Source organism: Podarcis pityusensis (assembly GCF_964106645.2).
Source record: "Podarcis pityusensis genome assembly, chromosome: 6".
NCBI classification, from domain to species: Eukaryota; Metazoa; Chordata; class Lepidosauria; order Squamata; family Lacertidae; genus Podarcis; species Podarcis pityusensis.
This window is the reverse complement of record NC_138030.1, coordinates 59,481,859-59,504,920: the sequence shown is the minus strand read 5'-3', so window position 1 is coordinate 59,504,920 and position 23,062 is coordinate 59,481,859. Positions and strand designations below refer to the sequence as shown.

At 44.8% G+C, this 23,062-nt stretch overlaps 1 long non-coding RNA gene across 2 annotated transcripts in view; it reads right to left on the bottom strand.

The window, feature by feature from the left end:
* The window catches only part of LOC308480406, a 46,859-nt gene that overhangs the window by 9,271 nt on the left and 14,526 nt on the right, over positions 1-23,062 (bottom strand). The window contains exons 2-4 of one of the 2 annotated variants that reach the window (XR_013988076.1): positions 19,705-19,778; positions 13,505-13,665; positions 9,089-9,223 (exon numbers count right to left, since the gene is read on the bottom strand). This is a non-coding gene — a long non-coding RNA (uncharacterized lncRNA). The remainder of the gene's footprint in view (positions 1-9,088; positions 9,224-13,504; positions 13,666-19,704; positions 19,779-23,062) is intronic. The other variant, XR_013988077.1, reaches the window with a different exon arrangement.

Here is a 23,062-nt window from a genome sequence, read left to right as displayed (position 1 = left end):
CCATATGTGGAAGCAGGCAGCAGAGGAGTTGCACAGCATGGCTGGGTGTGGCTTTGCAGCTACTTAGCAAGAGCCAGCTAGCAAAATAAGTCCAGCTACCTGGGGAGGTAAAAGGTGTAACTCTCACCGCAGAGATCTATTGTGAAAGAGAGTTCTAAAGCTCTCATGCTGCTCTGGAACTGCTCTGTATACATTTGGCACACCCAGAAGTTGAGCATCTTCTTGCCATAACACCCCCATTTTGAAGGCTTTTGGACTCTTAGTGTTGCTGCAGTCGGTTTTTAACAGCCTTACCCATGTGCAAAAACAATCTCCACACAAATCTAAAGAAGGAATTCCTAAATGTACCACGATCTTCTTTAACCCCCCCCCAAAAAAAAACATTGCTAGAGTGTCTCCAAATGTAACAACTAAATGTGCCAGCCCACTTACTGGTCTTGAAGTCCAGGAACAAAAAGAGACCCATTGGCAGGGGAGGGCTTTATTTCTAGCAAGCCGCCTCCGACTTTGACGTTATGACAGACAGAAATCCAGTATATAAAGTCCCAGCATTGAGAGGAGTGATTGCAAAACTTTATGGGTTGAATTTCTGCCTGCCATGCAGCTGTTTGTGTCACAGTTGCCCTGCCAGCAGTGGTTAGTATAGCTTAAATAAAGAGTGGTTAGTAATAATAATTTTTATTTGTACCCCGTCCTCCCCAGCCGGAGCCAGGCTCAGGGCAGCTAACATCATAAAACTAATTACAGTTAGGTAGCCGTGTTGGTCTGCCGTAGTCGAAACAAAATAAAAAAAAATCCTTCCAGTAGCACCTTAGAGACTAACTAAGTTAGTTATTGGTATGAGCTTTCATGTGCATGCACACTTCTTCAGATACACTGAAACAGAAGTCACCAGACCCTTATATATAGTGAGAGGATGTTGAGGGGTATTACTCAGAAGGGTGGTGGGAATGGGTGATTGGCTGATAGGTGTGCTAAACCTGTTGACTTTTAACGACTGCAATTGGTCTTACAGAAAAACTAACACAGCACAGTGGTACCTCAGGTTACATATGCTTCAGGTTACATACGCTTCAGGTTACAGACTCCGCCAACCCAGAAATAGTGCTTCAGGTTTGCTTCAGAATGAGAACAGAAATCGTGCTCCATCAGCGTGGCGGCAGCAGGAGGCCCCATTAGCTAAAGTGGTGCTTCAGGTTAGGAACAGTTTCAGGTTAAGTATGGACCTCCGGAACGAATTAAGTACTTAACCTGAGGTACCAATGTATACAAAGAACGTAAGAACAGGCAATCAATTAAAATACATCTTAAAATTAGTTCAGAGCAAATTAAAATCTGGACAGATGGCAGTCCACAGGTAAAATTGAGAGTGGTTAATATTCTCCAAGGCCAACTGTTACCACTGGTCTTATAAAGGATCTGTGAGCGGGCTAGGAGGCCTCTTTAATGCTTGTTCTTATACAGAAAGAAGAATCAGACTGAACCCCGACCAAAGGCCTGGCGGAACAGCTCCGTCTTGCAGGCCCTGCGGAAAGATGTCAAATCCTGCAGGGCCTGGTCCCTTGTGAGAGAGCGTTCCACCAGGCAGGCGCCACGGCCGAAAAGTAGTAGTCATGGATAGCTTTATCCTCAATGAAATTTGCCCAATTCCATTTGAAAGCCAATGGGATAGGTGAGATTAGACCAGACATTTAAAAATCCCACCTTTAGCATCATTGTATAGGAATTTGAGTGGTCTGAAACATTGTTAACATGGAAACAGCACAGAACTGATGAATGCACATGAAATTAAGTACTTTACGTGAGGTAGCCATGTGGCAAGTGCCCCCTAAAATGTAGCTGTCTCGTGTGAACCCAACACAGCCAGTCAGTCAACACAGCAACGTGTCTAATAATCATCTGAAGAAGACAGGTAATCCTCGTTTTATAAATAAAATGTTAAGTAGCACATCAGACAAGTGGGACAGTAAGTAGGCATTGAGAAAAATGCCACTGGGATCCCGTGATAGTTGTATACCATTCTGGATATCTTAATGTCAACTGTACAGTCCCCTATCAGTCAGAAAGCATTTTGTATTTAGTTATCACACATCTGAATTGCTTTTCAATCTAGCTGTCAAAGTCCACAATACTTAGATGCCTGTATTGCTATTATATAATAGCAAGGTACCAAAGCAGAAAACTGCTCCAAATCTTTACCCCATACGCATCTATAAATTTGGAACGCTAGGCTGGGAAGTAGGCTTTTGCTTCCAACCCAATCCATGTACAAAGACTGATATGAAAGGATCAGGGGCAGGTTTCTACCTTCTCCAGTAAAAGACTATTCCCCCCCCCCCCAGTGGTTGCATATTTTGAGACCTGTTTGCCAAAGGGAGTTTCTTTAGCCACCTCCTGCACCCAGGGGTGCTTTCTGGAGAAATCCTTCATACCCTGCAGGGAGTTTCTACCTAACATTCCACGAAGCTGACTTCTCCTTGACCCATTATGCTACATGACTTCCAGTTTGCTGCGCAGTCCACAGTGTTGCCTTCACATACTGAAAGTGGTCAGGTTTTAGAAAGAAAAGCACCTATTCTTCCAGAAGACAACCCTTGTGTTTCCAAGCGGGACAGTGGTCACAGCTTAATGGTGCAATGAAGACTTTCAAAGTCCCTAATGCCCGATCCTTGATAAACTCCACTTGGAAGAAGTTGTATGGGCATGCCTTGCTTTATTCTAAACAGCAGCCCTGCAGTGTAGATTACGCTAGCAAAGAATAGCACATCCAAAGTCATCCAGAAAGCTTCAGTGCTGAGTGGGGATCTGAAACTATGTCCCCCTGACCCAAGTTCAATGCCACATCTCAATACTGGTTCTGGGTTAGGGAGAACCATTGTCATTAGAATGGATGATTGTAGGCTAGGGGGACTATGGGTTAGTCCCAGTATAAGGAAGTCTTGGCCAACCTGGTGCTCTTAAGACCTTTCAGTCTAGGGCAAGCATAGGCAAACTCGGCCCTCCAGCTGTTTTGGGACTACATCATCCCTAGCTAACAGGACTAGTGGTCAGGGATGATGGGAATTGTAGTCTCAAAAACATCTGGAGGGTCGAGTTTGGGGGGTGCCTGGTCTAGGGCTCCCACCAGTCCCAGAATGCACTGATGCACTGGCTGAAGCTGATGGGAGTTGTAGTCCAAAACAACCAGAAAGCACCAGGCTGGCTAAGGCACAAGGCAACTCCTTATTTTGTTTTGTAATTTTCGCTTTAACCAGGAATGTAGGCAGCTGCCATCTGGACATGATGTGAAAGCCAACACTGAAGCACATGGGCTGTTCTGTTTACACTTGCAGCATATCAGTGGAAATTTCCACATGATGGCTCTGTTCCATCAGCCACTCAAGATGTGATTTTTATCAGAGGCCACCATAACCGGGCATTGGCGTTTACCTTATTTATTTGAAACATTTTTATACCACCCTTTTAAAAACCCCAGAGTGCTTTGTTAACATTTGACAATAAAACCAGTCCATTAAAACCTAAGAAATGCAGTTGAAACAGCAACATCCACAGTAACCAGACAATTCAAAATGGCATTGGTATCAGTGACCAGGATAGGCCTGAGTGAACAGGTATGTTCTCAAGATGCACCAAGAACTCAACAGAGCTTGTGCCCACCTCGTTTCAATGCTCCAGAAATTGTTCCACAAACTAGAAAAGGCCCTGCCCACGTCCTGAAACCCTGGCCTACCTGGCAGCAAGTCAGTGTGCCGTGTCCAAAGTTGAAAGTCTGAGGGCCGATCCACACACATGAAGCCCAGAGTCCAAAGGTCCGAAACTGAGGTTCAGGGTCAGTCCAAGTTGCTAAGTCTGAAGTCCAGCAGTCAGGATACAGGCCAAACCCAAAGCACAATCCCATAGAGGCCCTGAAGCACCCAACTCCCTCAACATGGACAGTTGAGTAGACACAGCACCTCAGCTCCGCTTCCCTCTTTGTATTCTACATGCTGATTGCAGCATCTGGGCTTAACGAGGCATGTGACCCTCACCTGTTCTGAGCCTGCTCCAGCTGAGGAATTACATAGCGAGCTCCACCTGGCCAGCTAGGGAGCTGGGCTGTGGGTTATTGCCTTCCCCAGCCTCCTACCTAGAGAGTCTCTTCTGCTGCTCCCCACACTTCAGAGCCTGCATTGTTTGTGGAGACAGAGGCCCTTCTGACTCTGGTGATGGGTCCTGCTGATCTGGTTCCTGTGCATTTACCTCCAGCCCCTCACCATCCTCTGTCACCCCATGAGTATTTCCTACACCAACCTCAGCTTCCCCATTCCCAACATGCCCCAGTCCCAATCCCAGCGACACCCCTTGCTGGGATCTTCCTCCTCCTCCCAGTTCATGGCACCCTGGTTACCACCAGAGGGAATTCTTCAGGATATGGCACCACCAGGATGGCCTTTTCGGTTGTAGCCCCTCACTTGTGGAATGAAGTAACGTAGAGATTTAACAGCCAGAATTGAAACCAACAGAGTGAGAAAGGTTCCTTTAAAGGTATATATTTGAAGAAATGGATAAATCTGCTAGATATACTATGTTGCACTTAACCACTATCCCCACCTCGAAAGTTGTGGCAGCAGTGACATTTATTTATTTGTTTATTGCATCTATATCCCACCTTTCCTCCATGGAGCTTGAGGTGGCATGTATAGTTCTCCACCTCTGCATTTTATCCTCACAACAAGCCTGTGAGGTAGGTTAGGCTGAGAGTCAATGGCTGGCCCTTCATGGCTGAGCCCTGGTCTCCCAGGTCTTAATCCAACACTCTAACCACTACACCACACTGCCTCTCTGGCATGTCTGGATTCAGCTTCTGCCTGATGCCGAACATTTAAAGTGACACTGCATATCTCCACAATGAGGGCAGGGCTGCCCAGGCAGGATTTTTTGTGCTTCTTCCCATCCTTGCTGTTTTGTTCTCTGTCACCCATATTTGGTGCTTATTTTTACATTCATTAACTAACCATCATTTCATGAAACAATCAGATGTCTGCAGTGACAGTCAACAATCAATAGTTAGAAATGATAATGAACAGAAGTCACACATTTAAGTAAAGCATATGCATTTTATACATCCCTTTCTGAATATCTGGAATTGAACTTTCTTTCTTTAAGGAGTCACTGCTCTAGCTGATAGTTAGGGACCATTTTGCAAATAAGCACATGGTGACTATGTATTTTGTTGAACTCGAGTGTTGTCAGCAGATTCAGGAACTGAAATTGGAAGAAAACAGGAGTATGGACACGACAGGCTCTACATCCAGGTAAAAGGTAAAGGGACCCCTGACCATTAGGTCCAGGCGTGGCCGACTCTGGGGTTGTGGCGCTCATCTCACTTTATTGGCCGAGGGAGCTGGCGTACTGCTTCTGGGTCATGTGGCCAGCATGACTAAGCCACTTCTGGCGAACCAGAGCAGCGCACGGAAACACCGTTTACCTTCCCGCCAGAGCGGTACCTATTTATCTACTTGCACTTTGATGTGCTTTCGAACTGCTAGGTTGGCAGGAGCAGGGACCGAGCAACAGGAGCTCACCCCGTTGCGGGGATTCGAACAGCTGACTTTCTGATCGGCAAGTCCTAGGCTCTGTGGTTTAACCCACAGCGCCACCTGCGTCCAGGTAGGAAACTTTAAAAATGAAATCTAATATTACTCAGAGTATTGGAACCAATAACATGTTTAAGCAGGAGCAGAGCAGTTGCTTTGAATCCAGGGCGGCAAGATGTCTGCCTATGGTCCCTGACTGCACATACATTGCTCCAGTCTTAGGTCTGAACTTTCCTTCAGCCTGAGGAATAAATGATGCTGGTGCTGCTGTCACTGTTGATCAGCTGTTTGGCTGCCAGAGTGATTTGCTGTTAAACAGCTGCTTACTGCCAAACAACTGCCTTGTGATTAAAGCAGCAATATTCTCCCATCACCCACACTGCAAGATAAATTCCAAGCAAGTTTTGGCTAAAACTCATGCAGCGACCACCTGAATAATGCTAAGAATATAATCTCTTCACATTAATACAGTAATGATAATTATTTGTCATTACTTGTCTCATCATCATCATCATTATTTATCTAGAGACCGATGTCCCACCCTCATCAGAAGTGATCTCAGAGCAGATCACCACAATCTAAAACACAACAAATCATTTAAAATGGAAAATAAAATATATTATCAGACCTTTCTACCTTTTCATTAATAGAGTGTTCCAAGTGGTCCACATAAATTATTGTAGTAAAACTAATGAAAACTCAGTAATAACAAATTGAGGGGAGGTCCTGTAGTTAGTGGCAGCAAATATGCTTTGAAGGCAAGAAGATTGACGGATCAATATATGACATTTTCAGTTAAAAGGCAATCGGCAAAGCTAGGAGCGGAAAAATCCGTCCCTCATGTCCCTTCTGCAGGTCTTCTTCATGTTTATACCTGCACTTTACTTTATCTTCTGCTGATCTTATTCTTAATTTCCTTCCTTTCTCTCGGGGAGACTCCAACTTCACAATATCTTTATCCCTTCTTGACAAGTCAGCCCATTCTCCATAGTCAACACTGAAATCCAAAAGATATTTAAAGGCATGTTTCAAAGTCCCTCCAAAATTGAGGGCCCCCACAACTCCGAACTCCCCCTGGCCCAAAGCCAGATCCGAAAAGTCAAAACATCCCTGCATAGGGGGGTCTATCCAACTTCCCATCTCCAGACCAAACAGTACTCCATCTCTCCAAATCTGACTTTCTCCAGGTTCAGTCGTCAAAGACAGCAACTTATGTTCCTGCAAGGCCGCAGCTCTCTCCATTTCTGGTACTTGAGGTTCAGCAACTACCTCCTCCTTTATCTTCTTCACCACTTGCTCTGTCAAAGCACATTCCTGGATTGATTCCTGAGTGGTTACTATATAAGTATTCACTGTTTGTCCAAAATTTCCAACTGCAACAGTCATCAAATCCATCTTCTCATGTAGCTGTTCCAGTAAAGCGCTTGTCTTGCAAAAAGCAAGAACTAAAGCTTCTTCTGGGCACATTCTTGTTCAAGGTCGGTGTCTAGTTCCCACGATCTTTTATCTCTACAGCTGTAGAATTCCCCAGATCGACTCCAGCAACAGTTTCACAAGCTCCCTCTAGAGGAAACAATTTCTATTTGTATCCGTCTTTTTAAAAGCAGATTCTAGCAACAAAGTTCCTTTCATTTCCCAGATATTTCGTTCCTTTTAAATGCAAAAAGGAACATTGGAATCAATATGTTTCTCTTTTTTAACTATCTGTCAAAAACGTTTTGTCCACAGTCAATGAACTTCCCCAAAGTGTCTGTCTCTGACACCTCGCTCCCAGGATCAAGACGGTGGAAATTTATCTTTCTTTACTCTCTCTTCTGCAGGTTTAAACAGTCTAAAAAGATTTCCCCCTCTTCTCCTGCTTCCAAGGGGGGTTTAGTGATTTTAACTGGTGGAAATTTAGTCCTTTACAAATGGCTTTCCAGACTCTAGCTTGCAATGTCTTTGCTTCAATCTATTTACAAAAGCGGAAGGCAGACTTCCTGTTTAGACCTTCCCGCTTCGGTGCCAAATTAAAAAGTTTCTTAATCCAATTTTCCGTTCTACTCACGGGCAGTTGTTTAAAATCCAATTGTCCACAGGAAAAAGTCAGCGCTCTCTGGCAACAGCAATGCGGCTTCACTCCGTGAAAAAAGCAGTCGATTCAAAGCACCGCGCCATTCACCCCACGTCGCTCCGGATCCCCGAAACGGGGTTTCCCCGCGAGTAGGGGAGGTGCAAAAGGTGCCAGCCGAATCCCACGTCCACAGGCTTCTCCCCCCTGTGGTTTTTAATGGGTCTCCGCCTCGCTGCGGCGGTCCAGACCCTAGTTCTCACGAAGCGGATTCCTCCTGGTCAGAGGAAATCCGCCATTGCCGGAGGCGCTAACCCAGAAGTGGGGGCATGATGGCTTTTGTCTCCCTGGCAGTATCCCAACAGGTTGGGCGTGTGTGTGTGGAGGGTGTTTTTTCTTTTCTTTTCTTTGCTGCCATACATGTTTTCCACCCATAATTGTTTTAATACAAACTAGGAAAGGTTTTAAGACACCCAAACTAGGAAAGGTTTTTTACACCAGAAACAGAATATCTCAAAGTGATGGAAAGTTTAATTAACAGAGCACTATTGTATGGAATAAGAGAGCTCTCAAATCAATAAGTTATATATTTATTAATTGGGGGGACGGACATATTACTGATGCCACAATTCTAAACTTTTTCACAACGAGTTCACACAAAGGGCTGGATTCAACTAAATACTTGTGCTAGTGGGAATCGGCACAATGAGGCTTCAAGGTATGCAGACCCACTTAGTGTCTCTGTTTTCCAGGGACAGTCCCTGATTTACAGAAGCCATCCTGGTTTCTGATTTCATCCCGGAATGTCTCACTTTTCCTTAGCTTAGGGCATCCCTTTTTTAAAGGAGAAATGTTGGACGGTATGGAGTTATCCAACTCCCGAGTCTTCTGAAGACAGCCCTGTATAGGGAAGTTGTTTAATGTTTTATTATGTTTGTTATATATGTTGGAAGCCACCCAGAGTGACTGGGACAACCCAGTCAGATGGGCAGGGTATAAATAGTATAATTATTATTATGGAATGGGACATCCCTATTTTCATCGGGGAAATGTTGGAGGGTATGGGTAGGGGGTAGTGCACATACCTTGCATATAGACACTCAGGTTTGCTCCTGGGCACTTCTGGTTGGCTTAAACCCCTTGAAAGAATCTAAAACCCCCCAGCTAAAATAGTTTTAAAAAACAGTACAGAAACAACTGAAAATGGGTTTCAAAACAAGACAACATGAAGTCAGAGACCTTTTCATTAAGCTAGGAAAGCTTGGTTTGTCTCTTTAGAAGACAGCCTTATGTATATTCATAAATCCAACCAAGGTCCTAGGTTAATGTACCCTGCCACTCAATAGGCTTAAGGATATCTTTTGCAGTTGCTTTTAGTTCTCCTCAAGCCCCATACACTCATTCTCTTATAGTCTCCAAGTTGTATGCATAATCTTTTCTGCCTTTGGGAAACACTCATTACCTTTCTCTGTCCTGACGAGCTCCAAGTTCACAACACCTTAAAGGGTGGCATTGTTTTCGAAGACAGCTCAGCCACTGCAATGAGGCCTCACTTAGGTTGCGGTTGACTTGAGGCACACCTTCATTTCAAAGTTACCTGTAAAAAAAAAAAAACCACACACACAAACAAAGCCTGCTACCTATAAAAATAGCCCTGGTCTTTGGCATGAATGCCTGTTAAATATCTTTTCAAAGTATGCCTAGCACACCCTTAATTGCTTTCAAGAGCTCTCTGGCACTTTTTGTCTATTCGTTCCTACGTGCAGAAATGCAGAGCTCTCAAAATCAAGCCACTCCCTTGGCTCATGCAAGGAACCTCTGCTCTACCCATTGTGGCACTGAAATGTACATGGTAAGTATTTATTATGTGAATTTTTAAATGGCTGAATACCAAAGATACATCTGCCCCCTACTCTTTAAAGAAGGAATGGGATAAAGGCAGGGGGCTCCTCCAGAAGACATGTTTATTGAGCATCCTTCCTAACTGGTTTGCACAACACTTATGTGTAGCTGAGCTTGTATCCTGTCTTTATTGAGCTTTCATTCTGATTTGCTTGCAGGGCAGTTATACAACAACAAACATTTGTCCTGCATTCAGTTGTGGGGCATTCATACATCTTCTGTTAGCCATTTCTTCATGCCACACTTTTTGATGCATTTCCCCTTCAAACTGCAAAAAGTCTTATTCTTCTTCAACATGGATTTGTTGCATGAGGTTGACAGAGCCCTTTATAATAATAATTTAATAATAAAAAGTTATTATTTATATCCCGCCCATCTGGCTGGGTTTCCCCAGCCACTCTGGGCGGCTTCCAACAAAGCATTAAAATACAAGAATTCATCAGCTATTAAAAGCTTCCCTAAACAGGGCTGCCTTCAGATGTCTTCTAAAAAATAATAATAATTTAATTGGCTTTAACTGCTCCAGGTGTGCACTTGGATCCCCACCACAAAATAGTCTGGAGCCACCCATAACACATACCCATGAGGAGGAGATGGGGAGCAGGGTGACTCTGGTTTTACTCTTCCACCTTTGCTCTTGAAAAGAGATGCACACAGCTTGCAGATTGACTCCTGGTTGCCTCTTGACCCTCCTGCTTCGGTCAAGCTGTCCACTTTTCTTCCTGGTATGTTTACTCAATCAACCGTACGTCTGGTATTTTTTTTTAGAGCAAATGCTTCAGGGTTTCCTCCCATCACCACAGAACTACTACAGTGCCTTCCCTTTTTTAAACCTCTACACAATAGCATTCTGAAGCTTATATAAAGCAACAGGAAGGACTTATTTGAACACCCTTCCAGCCACAACCACCACATGCTGAGGGCAGCTGTGTGCAGGCCAGTGCCACATGGAGAAGACGGTGTGGGTCAGCATTTTTGCAGACCGCTATGAATGGTTCTCATCTTGAGAGCAAGTCCAAACCGCTCTAGGGTAAGAGTCCAAGATGCCTAGGAGACATGTCTGTGCTCCTGGGAGAGTAAGAGAAGATAACAAGCCAACTGATTTCAATGCATTTTCTCTGGAGGATGTTGATTCTGTGTTATGTCTTTAACTAAACTGAAATAACAGGTCTGACATCCTTTTGGTGGGGGTGGGGATAGAGAAAAACAACCAGATCCAGTTTGTCCTTTTGATTGATTTCCCAGCATCAGCACTGAACTCACTGACAACTGGGAGCTAAAACAATCAGCTTAGCTCAACCCAACATGCTGATAACTAAGTTGCACTGCAGCTATCTGCCAAAGCAGAGGTTTCCTCCAAAATGATTTCTCTTTTTTTGATGTGTATGCGCGTGTGTGTGAGAGAGAGAATCTCTTTACCCAGACAGAAAAGTATGATAAGAGGTAGCTCTATGTACAAAGCAGTTGTGCTCAAATTCCAGGGTTAAAGTCCTGCCGAATCGCTCTCACGTTTGACCTGTTCTGAGATACGGCCTTAAGATCTTGTCGTTGCATTCTCCAAAGCAAAATAAGTTTAATTTCCTATTAAGAATGGATACCAAGGAGTCACTGGAAAACAGGGCTGTTGATGTTATTTCAAGTTGCTGCTTAGGGCCACCAACAGGTGAGCAAGTGGCTTCAGGCATTTGAAATGGATGCAATGCCTCCTCCTTTCATGTAGCAATTCTTGAGCATTTTGCAGTAAACTGCTAAAGCCACTGAGAGTTATACTAGGGAAAGGGTTTGCTTACAGAGATTCCCAAACTTATTTGGCCTACTGCCCCTTTTTGGGGGGGAGGGGGGATACTCAGCGCCCCCTGGAAATCTACCTTCTTTAAGCAAACAAACAGAAAGATGAAGACAAATTTGAGTTGTTTAATTCTCTTATTTCTTTATGCTTCCACCCCCCTTATTTTTATTCAATGTCCCCCCAGTTGCAGTGGAGGTTACTACTGCCCCCGTGGATCATTCCAGTGTCTCCCCAGGGGGTGGTATCGCCCACTTTGAGAAAGGCTGCTTAAGAGGAAGGGTGAGAGGTAAGGAGCTGGCCACTCAGGGATCACTTCCCATCAGTTGCAAAAGCAGGAAAACAAAAGGTTTTGTCACTTGTGACTGGAAAATCAAAATATTCCTGCCACCCCGTCTCTCTCTCTCTCTCTCTCTCTCTCTCTCTCTCACACACACACACACACACACACACACACACACAACTAAACAATTATCTGCTCCCCTTTAACAGTGTCTCAAGTATGCCACCAAAGGGTATCTCATAGTAAGGTGGCTCCTAAGTTGCTCTTCACTCAGAAACACAGCTGCATCAAGGAGGACTGCCCTTTGCACCCTCCCCCAAATTGTGCAGATGTTTTCCTGTCATGTCCAAGTGTCCCTCCCAAGCAATGTTTTCCAATGTGTTGAAATCAGCCCTCTCAAGTTATGCTTCTCCTCCAAAGCAGAAGCTCTGACCTGAAATAGTAACATCTAAAAATATTCACTTGCCCTGGTCGGTTCCTCCACATTTTTCAACGAGCCCAATGGACAGGATTTTGTGCTTTACTTATTAGCAAGGGCTTTTTGTTAAATAATAAGATGATTAATAAAGCATCAAACCATCGCAAAGCAGGAACCTTCTTTAGTGAGGGGCAGCTCTTGTTTGAGCTTTTATAACGGGGGTGTGAGAAATAGTCCCCAGGCAAGCAGAAGATTCACACAGTTCAACGTAGAGTCTCAACCTCTAGGCTGGTCAAGGAATGACAATAGGGTGAAAAGTGCTGCAGTATGGGAGAATGGGAGCCGGTTGTTCACCTGATGCACACCTCATCCTGTGTTCTCACAGGCATCTTGAGATATACCCCAGTTTGATAACTGAAGGTTGGTTCACACATATACATGCAACGTTTGATGGATTCATTCAACATTTGAATATGCGCGTGGCAGTCCTGTATGCAAACTGATCCCATTGAAAACTGGTGAAACAAACATTCTACCTGCGGTGTTAAATCTGGGGGTGAGCATAATAATAATTTGGTACTGTAGTCATTGATCAATGATTGCGATAGCACAAGCCTTCCCTGAGAAGGAAGAGGCCTTGAGCCATGGGTGTAGCCAGGATTTTTGTTAGGGAGGGCAGGACTTTGGGGGGGGGCAGAACCTACGTGATTAGTCAGTTACTAATTTCTATTGTTTTACTTGATAGCTACACCTGTGCCTTGAGCTGTTGCTGGTAGCCATGAATAGGGTGGGGGAACCTTAGCTCAGTGCACAGGAGCCAACTCATAGGGGCTGAGGTCCCTTCGCCCCCCTCCAATAAAATATTTGAGGGGACTGAGCCCCCCCCAATAGATGGGCATTGCCATTCAAATAGCGTGTGTGTGTGCTGCGTCTTGTGATCAGTTATGTGACGTGGGGCTTACCTGGGCCTCCTCAATATTTTATTTAAGTTGGCACCCCTGGTTCAGTGACAAGAGCGTATGCTTTGCATTCTGAAGATACTAGGAGAACTGTTGGCGGTCCAAATGCACCAATGTAGTTTCCTCTAACTGTTGTGGACCCCATCAGTCTCAACATGTATTAGTCATTGGTGAGGGATAATGGGAGTGAAGAGTCCCACATTATCTGGAAAGCACCGTAAAGGCCTGTAGTGAGCATCACTAAGCTGGATGGACAAATAGTCTGCCTCGATATAAGGCAGTGCACTGTATCTTAGGAGTATACTGGGGTCTCGGGGTGTCTTCTTGAGTATCCAAGACATACCAGAAATCAGTAGATTTCAATGCGAAGGAAGATGCCTTTAAGGCCACAGCAAGAAACAAACTGACATTCCGGCAATGCAGCCATCTTTTGGTCCCTGCATGCTGCACATAGTGCAATACAAAGGAATGGACACGGGAGAGCAGCAACTGTTAAAGGTGATGACCTTCAGATGAGATATTGAACTGACCTCTGTTCTGGTGGCTGTCCAGGTGGAGATTAAGAATTACACAGAGCACTGCTTACAGAACACCATCTTCTGCTCCAGATCTTCTGCTAATGCAGTTTGGATTTCAGAAGCCGAACTAGCAGGCCCAAAGGAAGAAGCGTCCCGGTTCACTCGATGGAATGCTACAAGAGGAAAACAAGCCGAAACCTGTTGTTGTTGTTTTAAATGGTTAAATATTAGCCCAGGTCACTAAGCTGAATGCAACCACCTGTACTTGATGATGGAGGCTGAGATAAGGAAGCCTCAACAATACAAATGCAACCGGTGGAGAGGCCAGTTTGGGCAGGCTGAATTGGAGGAAGTCCCAACTGCACCCAGAAATGCTACATGCGCAAATGCACCAAAGATGCTGACATTCAGGAGCACCTGAAGAACTGGGGGTGGGGGACCTCAGGCCTGGCTGGCTAAATGTGGCCCTGCACACCTCTCTATCTGGCCCTGAGGACTCTCCCCAGCCACACCCTTTACTGGCCCTGCTACACACCATCCACCAGTGCTTTTGCCTGGCTGGAATATGTCCTTCAACTCTGACAATCCCTCTTGCTTCCCTGGATAAGAATAATAGAATCATAGAATTGTAGACTTGGAAGGGACCACGAGGATCATCCAACCCCCTGAAATGCAGGAATCTTTTGCCCAATGTGGGGCTTGAACCCACAATCCTGGGATTGAGAGTCTCATGCTCTACCAACTGAGCTATCACAGAGGATAGTGTGGGGTGTGAGAATGCTTGCAGAAACAAATTCAGTCATTGCTCCACCTTCTTTTTCCTCTGGCCATGCCCACCAGCTACATGTGGTCACCAGAAGCTTGTAGAGAAGGAAAATATATATTTTTTATTTTTATAATTTTTAATTTCACTTCTATACCACTTTATATTTTAAAGGAAATAATAATAATCTCACAATGAATTAAAACTTCTTCTTCTTCTTCTTCTTCTTCTTCTTCTTCTTTTTATTATTATTGTTTTATTTATATCCCCCCCTCCCCGGCCAAACTGGGCTCAGGGAGGCTAACATCAAAGTATATAATACATTAAAACATAAAATCCAAATGAAACAAACCAGAATAAAACATTACTGAAGAAAGTCAAACATAAAGTATACATTCAAAGCAACAAAACTAGCAGGAAACTAAAACGTTTTCTTAAAGATTTCCAAATAAAAAAAATGACAAAGGAGAATTACAACCACGGAATGTGCATTTAACACAGCAAAGTTACCAAAAATGAAAAGAAAAATTCCTTAAACATTTCAAAATAAAACATGACTAAAGGAAGTCAAATATAAAATACAAATAATTAACAAGAGTATAAAATATTATCTCAAGCATATCTGCTGCTGTTGCAGCCAGTCCTGCTCATGGTGGTTCATGGCGGGCAATGGCTGTGGAAGCTCAGGCTCACTTGGGTCTGCGTGAAGCGAAAGCCAAGGTGGCCTGCGTCCCCCAGGCTGTAGAAGGCTTCCCACCTCTGAATTGGGCCAAGCGACACTTTTGTCAATGAGTTTTTTTTAAGAATGACATCAGGTGCCTGGATCACCTCCAAATATTTTAACCAGAAGAAGCTGATCTGCCATGCTTTTTTAACCTTGCAAGTTTCAACCAGGCAATAATCCTTCATAACAAGAGGTGAAAACTGGAGCAGGGGCACTGAGGCTGGGAATGATAAAAAGAGAATCTGAAACTGGTGAAAAGTTAAAAGCTATCTACATCCCTATCCAGACATTCTCCTTTCTTTCTAAAGAGAAATTAAAATTGCATCTTTTTTAAAAAAATTGCCACCGAAATGACATTGTACGCTGGATTAAAATGCTGAGCCCATCTTTAATTTCCTCCTCTTTACATGCAAGTTCATGACTGGCAGGTTGTGTCGCCCTGTTCTTATCATGTTAAAGGCCACCATGGCAAAAAGCCAGAAAGCGCTTTCATAGTCTTTTGACACGGTGCTGGGGATTTTTCTTGTCTGAATAGCAAGGCCTTATTCTCCCCGTTTCCTCTGTTCCCCATTATATAGCCCAGCAGCCATTCAAATCAAATAATGGTGTGTTGTGTTTTGTTTGTTGGCTCTGAACACACCAGCAGCAGTGAAGATGTGTGGGGCACACTCACAATCCTTGGAAACGGTCGATGAAATACAAACTCTTGGGGAGGGGTGCAGTGCGGGTGGAAGCACACAAAAGGCGGGTGTCAAAAGGATCACTTTATTGAGCCACAGGGCTTTTGATTCCGGCCACCAGTACGAAAGGATGACTTGCTGTGAGACATCAAAAGGAAACAACCTCTCCCGAACGCTTTCTGTCACGGCTTGTGCAAACAGCAATGTCACAGAAATGTTAAATGCTTGAGAGCCATGTGCCACACTGCCAGAGCCAAATCACAAGACACCTTCAGCCATTACACGCAGACGCAACCCAAGCCTGCAATCCTAAACTCCCATTATTGGGGAGTAAACCCCACCAAACTTGGTAGGGCTTCTAAGAAAGCATGTATAGGTTTGCACAGTTGGTTTTGCCAACAGTGCTTCAGCATGCGGATAGAAGATCAGAGCCCTCTCGCACAATCCCCACTCTTTGTGGCTGTGTCTAGAAAATGCTCAGTGTGCACCTGGGATGTTTAGCACATCAGCACAAAGCCTATTTTGGTGGTGGTGGTGGCAGCAGCGGCATGCTGAAAGGTTAAACCGATCTGCATGGAACTCTGTGCATGCAACCGTCTTAGCATGTGGCTATATCACAAGCATATCACTTCACATGCACCTCTTGTGAGTGATCGTAGAATCATAGAATTGCAGAGTTGCAAGGCACCCACAGAATCATCTAGTCCAACTCCCTGCAATGCAGGACTATGCAACTGGGACTATACAGGGATAGAACCTGCAACCTTGGCATTATCAGCACCACGCTCTAACTAACTGAGCTATCTAGACTCTTTTGTGAATGGCCAGAAACCTGAAAAGTCCCCATGTCTAGGTTTTTATTGTTTATTAATGAAATTTAGAATTATTTTCCCAGTCTTGTCCTCACGCATGATGCACCAAAACGCCTTAATTAACAAAGATGACACTTAGTCTAAAAATAATATAAAATCCAGAATGTACCTCAATTGTAATGAGCTGGATGTGGAGAGGATTGCCTTATGTTTTGAATACTGAGGACTATCACTTTATTTTTTATTTAATGCCCTCCGTGCAAATATATCCTAGGCAATTCACAGTAATATTTTTTAACACCATACAATTAGATAATTAAAATGCTGTTGATGTCCTCCCCAAACAATTAAAGGCACTTCCCAAATTCACTATGCCTTCAAAACCAACTTCGGTGACTCAATTACAGCATTTAACATATAAGCTTCCTTTCCCATCAGAACATTTAAAAAAGCATTTCACTTTAAAAATCAACTAGCTGTGATGTTTACATTGTACCTCCATTCTGGGAGGCAGGATACCTCTGAATGCCAGGTGCTGGGAAGTGAGAAGAGTGATGTTGCCTTCTGGTCCTTCTTGCAGGCTTCTCATAGACATCTGATTGGCCGCTGTAAAAACAGGATGCTGGACCAGATGGGCCATAGAGACCTGATCCAGCAGGCTCTTCTTACATTCTTAACCAGATGCTTAAAAGACAACAGCACACACACCAGACAAACTTCCCGGGGGGCGGGGGGGATTATATAAATAGAGCAGCACAACTCCCCCCCCCAAAAAAAGCCTTCTGCTCTCTTACTGCCAGCCATTTCTGAAGGTGGTTGCCTTCCAAGAAGGACCTCCGTCTAGCTTCGCTCCCATGCAGGTTGACATGCTGATTTATATGCAGGGATGACTTCTAAACTCAAGGTATTCTATAGGCTGTGACCCACTGACATGTTCGAACTTTTGGAAAGTTCTGCTCTGCATGCAAAGTGAATGGGGCACTTTCGGCCGGTGGGGAGGCAGCCCGAGGCAGTGGGGAGAGGCAGGGCTTCAGCCAGTCCTGCAGCACCCTCATGAGATCCCGTGGGAAATTGTAGCATCCCATGCAATGGGGGTAGTAGAGGGTCAAGTGCAGTGGTCCCCAAACTAAGGCCCACGGGCCGGATAAGGCCCGAGGGACTCGTTTATCTGGCCTGCGGCAACCCCCGCCACCTGGTGCCACCACCCACTCTTACTGGCGCTGCGCTGCACGGCTGCCCACTTCTGGGTCGGAGGAGCATCGGAAATAGCTTGTGTGCATGCGTTATTTCCGGTGCACATCCGGGTTGGAGGAGGCCCGTGCACATGCGCACAAGCTATTTCTGGGGCTCCTCCAACCCGGAAGTGCGCCGGAAATAGCGTGTGCGCACGTGTATGGGCACGTGCTCCCCTGCCCTCTGCGCGATTGGCACTGGAGACACTGGCCTGAGGCGCGATAAGTTAGCTGATCCCTGGTCAAGTGCTTAAAAGCCTCAGCCACAAAGAGGTTGGGGCCATTTTGCCCTGTGTGCTTTCCCACATGCTTAGTGAGGCCTTGTTAGGGCCTGTCTGTGCTCTTTGGGTCACTGGTTAACAGGTCCAGAAATGATTCCCCCCCCCCCCAAAACCTCAGTTGGCTCTGGGTTTCCCACCTCTTTCCCTCAGTGAGCACTTTGACATGCTAGGCGTTCTCAATCTTCTGCCACTACTTCGTGCACAGACAGCATTGGGCAGGATCAGACTAGTAAGGATGTCCCCATAAAGGGCCTGGAGGGGATGATAGGTTCAAGGCATGGTCCTAGCTCGGATGGGGCCCTGCCTGGCTGGGAGTGGACCTCTCCCCCAGATGTCCAGTGGGACCCTGTGGCCAGCTCCCATGGGCTGGTTGGGTGCTTCCCAACCATCAAACAAAATGCCACTCCAATAGCAAGGGCTGGCTGGAATGAAGAACTTGCCTTTGCCCTTGTGCCATGCCAGCCCCACTGACCTGCCATATAATCAATAAAGCTGCACTTGTTTTCACCCAACACTCTTGAGCAGCGCATGCTATTCCTACAGAAACCACGAGCCACAAACCTGAGATTTCCTGGTTGGTTAAGCAACTTCAAGGCCCTTGCTCTCCATTCTTATTGTTCTTTATCCTTCTACAAGACAGCCATTCAAGTGGAGAATGCCTCCAAATAGAGGACAGAGCTCTGGAAAGTAGGACACGTGGCCATGCTGGCTATATCTCACGTAAAAATGGGATTCTGGTTTCCGATCTACTTAATTTAGTTTTCACAGCCTCAAATAAGTAGGACAACTGCCTAAGTGGCTCATTTGTGCCAGTTTTCTCCTTCGCCTTCTTTATACAACTGTTCATGTTTGGATCGGAAGCACAGGAAGTGTGTACAGAAAGGCCTCTTCCTCCCTGATTTATGAAAGCTTTTCTTGGATAGAATGCCAGGCTGCGCTTAAAAAAAATCACACTGGTATCAATAATATAAGCAGCATCATAGGCATATACTTCTTACCAAGCATAGGCATAGCCAAGAGGGGGCAGAGGGGACAGCTGCCCTCCCCCACCCCAGATCAAGTAAAATAATAAAAATACTTAACTAACTGACCAATCACATTAGTCCTGTTTCCCTCTAACAAAAGTCCTGGCTATGCCCATGTTACAAAGCCACATACAAAAACACACACAAAAAGCAAACCTCAAGTTAGTAGGCCAGTTTCTCTCCACCCAGCAGGCTGCCAAGGAAGAGACCAATCATTTGAAATTAAGCTAAGGGCTGTATGAAATCCTAGGGTAAATGATTGCCCGTCCCTGATGTTATGCAAGGGACTCCTTCACTTTCCCGCTGCAAGCCTACCTCCCCCCTCCCCCCAAAATGGCACTGAACAAAAGCCTTCTATTAGCTCCAACAATTTTTCCCTCACGCCTAATTCTCAGCAAAGGAAGGGAAGGAGGTGAACACTATAAGCTAGATTGGAAGGCCCCACAGTTCCCTGTCTAGTTGCATCAATATTCTGATTCGGTATACATGCTTGGCTGGTTGTGATGATGGTCCCAAGAGACTGCCACCACCCGGTTTGCCCCTATCACTTAGATTAGGAGAAAGTCCTTTCCTTTCAAGTTGAGACTTTCACAACATGTAAGTGATGGAGAATCTGAAAGACACCTGTGGCTGCTGGGTGTTTTGCTGAAGTTAAAGTACCTTCTGGAAGTTTGTTTATTTATCAGATTTCTTACCTGTCCTTCACTGCATTGGCCCACATCCTGCCCACTGCAGCCTCCAAGCTAGTCTGGCTCCTGATGTGCCTCTCCTGATTCAGATGACAGATGGCGGGGGGGGGGGAGAGAGATGGTGACACTTCATTCCAAATTCCCTGCTGACAGCACTCAACAGTTCCAGATACAATGGTACCTCGGGTTACATACACTTCAGGTTACAGACGCTTCACGTTACAGACTCCGCTAACCCAGAAATAGTACCTCGGGTTAAGAACTTTGCTTCAGGATGAGAACAGAAATCGTGCTCCAGCGGCACAGCAGCAGGAGGAGGCCCCATTAGCTAAAGTGGCGCTTCAGGTTAAGAACAGTTTCAGGTTAAGAACGGACCTCCGGAACAAATTAAGTACTTAACCCGAGGTGCCACTGTGAATGTTAAATAGCATGGTGTAAAGATGAAACTGCATAGGATGCCACTGGACAATTCCCATGGTTCTTACAATCAACCAATCCCTCAGCCCCCCAAGTCCACTCTGCACTCCATCTTATGCTCATTACATCTCTACAGTTTGTGCCTCACTTTTGGTGTTGCTTTGCTGGCAACCCAGTTCCTATCCTCATCAGCGGGAGGAGGTTTGTAGCTCAGCGCATATGCTTTCCACACAAATGTTACCATTGCTTGCAGGGAGAGCTAGGGAAGAAGCCCATATGAAACTCTGGAGAGAAACCCCAACAGTCAGTGTAGAGACAATGCTGAATGTTGGCCGAGCCACTCATTTGACTTGGTGTAAGCTGGGCCAGCCCTGCTATTAGGCAGAGTAAAGCAGCCTCCTTAGGTGGCAGATGCGGACGGATGGAGAACAGATACTGTGTGGATTAAGCAGCTTGCCCTGTGCCTCTTAAGCTTGCCTGCTGGCCTCAGGTGTGGTGGAGGCTCTGTCCCATTACCAGTGCTGAAGTAAGATTCAGCTGCCAGTCCTAGGCTTGCCATGTGTCCAGAATTTCCCAACAACAAAAAGTCTGGGAAAATCTGGACGTGTGGCAACCCATGTCGGCAGTGTCGTTTTGGGCAATTTTTGTTAAAAATTGCTCAAAAACTTCATTATTTTTTTCTGCAGCCTCTTGTGTTCTTATGAGACAGTATGGAAAGTGAGCATGACTTGCAAACACTGTTCTGTATTTTTAATGGGTGCTTGGCTTTTTAAAAAAATAAAGGCTAAGAGATATAAGATAGCACAGCTATAAGTAGCAGAAGGCTTGTGCAAGTTCAGAAGTGCTGTGAACTAGAACAAATCATGTAACCTCCTCTTTTCCTTTTATTACACTAGGCAGGTACACTTGAAAATGTACTGGGCATGAGTAATAAATTAACTAAATATCAGTGTTGTCCAAGTAATCTGCCAGCATTCAGGAGGGCAGATTGATAGATAGGTAAAAGCAAAAGGGTACATTATCATTAAGCTGCAATTACATTCTCTGGTTGGAGCTATCTAAAAATGTAGCAGAACCTGGAGCAGAGAAAAGTGACAGATGCTACAAGCAAAAAGAAAAAAAACCACCCTTGATTTCACAGCAAACTCCTTTTTCATATAATTAATGCAAAACGGTAGCTAGTAACCATTCCACTTACTCCTCCACAGTGCAATCCTATGTTCCTCTTATTCTGAAGCAAGCTGCATTGGATTCACTGGCGCTTACTCCCAGGTAAAGATGCATAAGCTTGCATGCTGAGACCATTAACAGTGCAATCATACGTATATGTGTCTACTCAGAAGAAAGGCCAGTGGTTTTCAGAAGCTGGCATAGTGTTGCAATCAAAATGGATTAATGTGACACGCCAGCTATAAGGTGCTTAACTTCCTTGAGTGCTGCTGTGGTGTGCAGGCTTGTGAGTTAGGGAAACATGGCACCTAGGGCGTTCTAGGACGGTAATGTAGTGCAGATGTTTAAAATGCATCTTTCAACCTCAGATCTACTTTCTACTCATAAAATGTACATGATAATGAGGTAAGGAATTCCTTTCACCTTGCTGAGAAAAAAAGGCCATGTAAATAAATTGAAAATGAAGTGGTGGTGGTGGTGGTGTTGTTGTTGTTGTTATTGTTGCTGTTGTTGTTGTTGTTGTTGTTGTTGTCTGACTTATCCAACAGCTTATCCAATAGTCATGTCTGCTGCTGTTTTATTTTTTGTATGTACATTTATTTTAGCTATATGTTATTTGGACATTTGAGGATATAAAACCCAATAAACAATAGCTCAGGCCTTGTTGAGCACAACCAAATATTGGCTTCCATTCATATTGTACATTGAACAAGCTTTAAATCAAGTCAGCGGCTGGTTTCATAGGCAAGTTACACCTGGAAAGAATGCAGCCACCCATCCTTCAACCATCAGTTCCAGGAACACCTGCTTGGGACTGCGTTTGGCACAGGACAGTACCCACCAAGAAAGTTGCTTTAGATCAGACTTTCCCAACCTGATGCCATCCAACTGCTTTGGACTACATTCCCCATCAGGCCCAGCCAGAATGGCCAGTGGTCGTGGCTGATGGGAATTGTAGTCCAGCAACATCTGGATGCCACAGGAGGCTACAGTGACAAATTCCAGATGTTAACAGAGCTGGCTCAAGATATGCTTGAGATATGGAACAGCAAATGCCTGCCCTACCCTTATTTCAAGGTGATTAGCCATAGTACCCTAGGTCAGTCCAGTTGTTTTGGCACCTGAAGCAGATAAATCACCCAAATGACTCTCCTGCTCCCAGTCAGTAAAAACACAACAATGAATTAAAGAATTAACAATTTGCTGTCCTTTTATAGCACCCCAAAAAAATCTGACTGAGGAGGCTCCTTCACTCTGCCTCACAGGAAGGCTGCCCAGACTAGCACTGTGGGCTATTTAAACTCACCACAGAATAACCCCAAGACAAATTGGAAAGTTTTGTTGTGTCCTCCCCTAGCACCAATCAACATCAGTGAAAGCGTCAGCCTAGAAAATTAATAAATCTATAAACAGCAGGAAGAACCTTCCTTTAAGAGGTTAAAGCAGGAAACATCTTACTTTCTGCAAAAATTTTCTGACAGTGCCTCATCCTGACTGAAAACCACAGGAGGCCATTTGTGTTGAAAATGGGAAGGAGGAATTCTGGCCATTTTGCAAGGAACTCAAGGAGCTGTCTCATTTTGCTGATTCTTGAAGCTGCCTCAGCATTTGGTAACCTAATATCTCGGCATCGCTTAAACATTATGCTAATGAAAGGCTTTTGTGCAACTGCTTTACATTAAGCCTTGCCCACAGGAAAGTACAAGTTGTCATGTATTATTATTATTATTATTTTAAGAAGACAGATGGCAACTGTTATTTGTGAACAAGCCTCCGA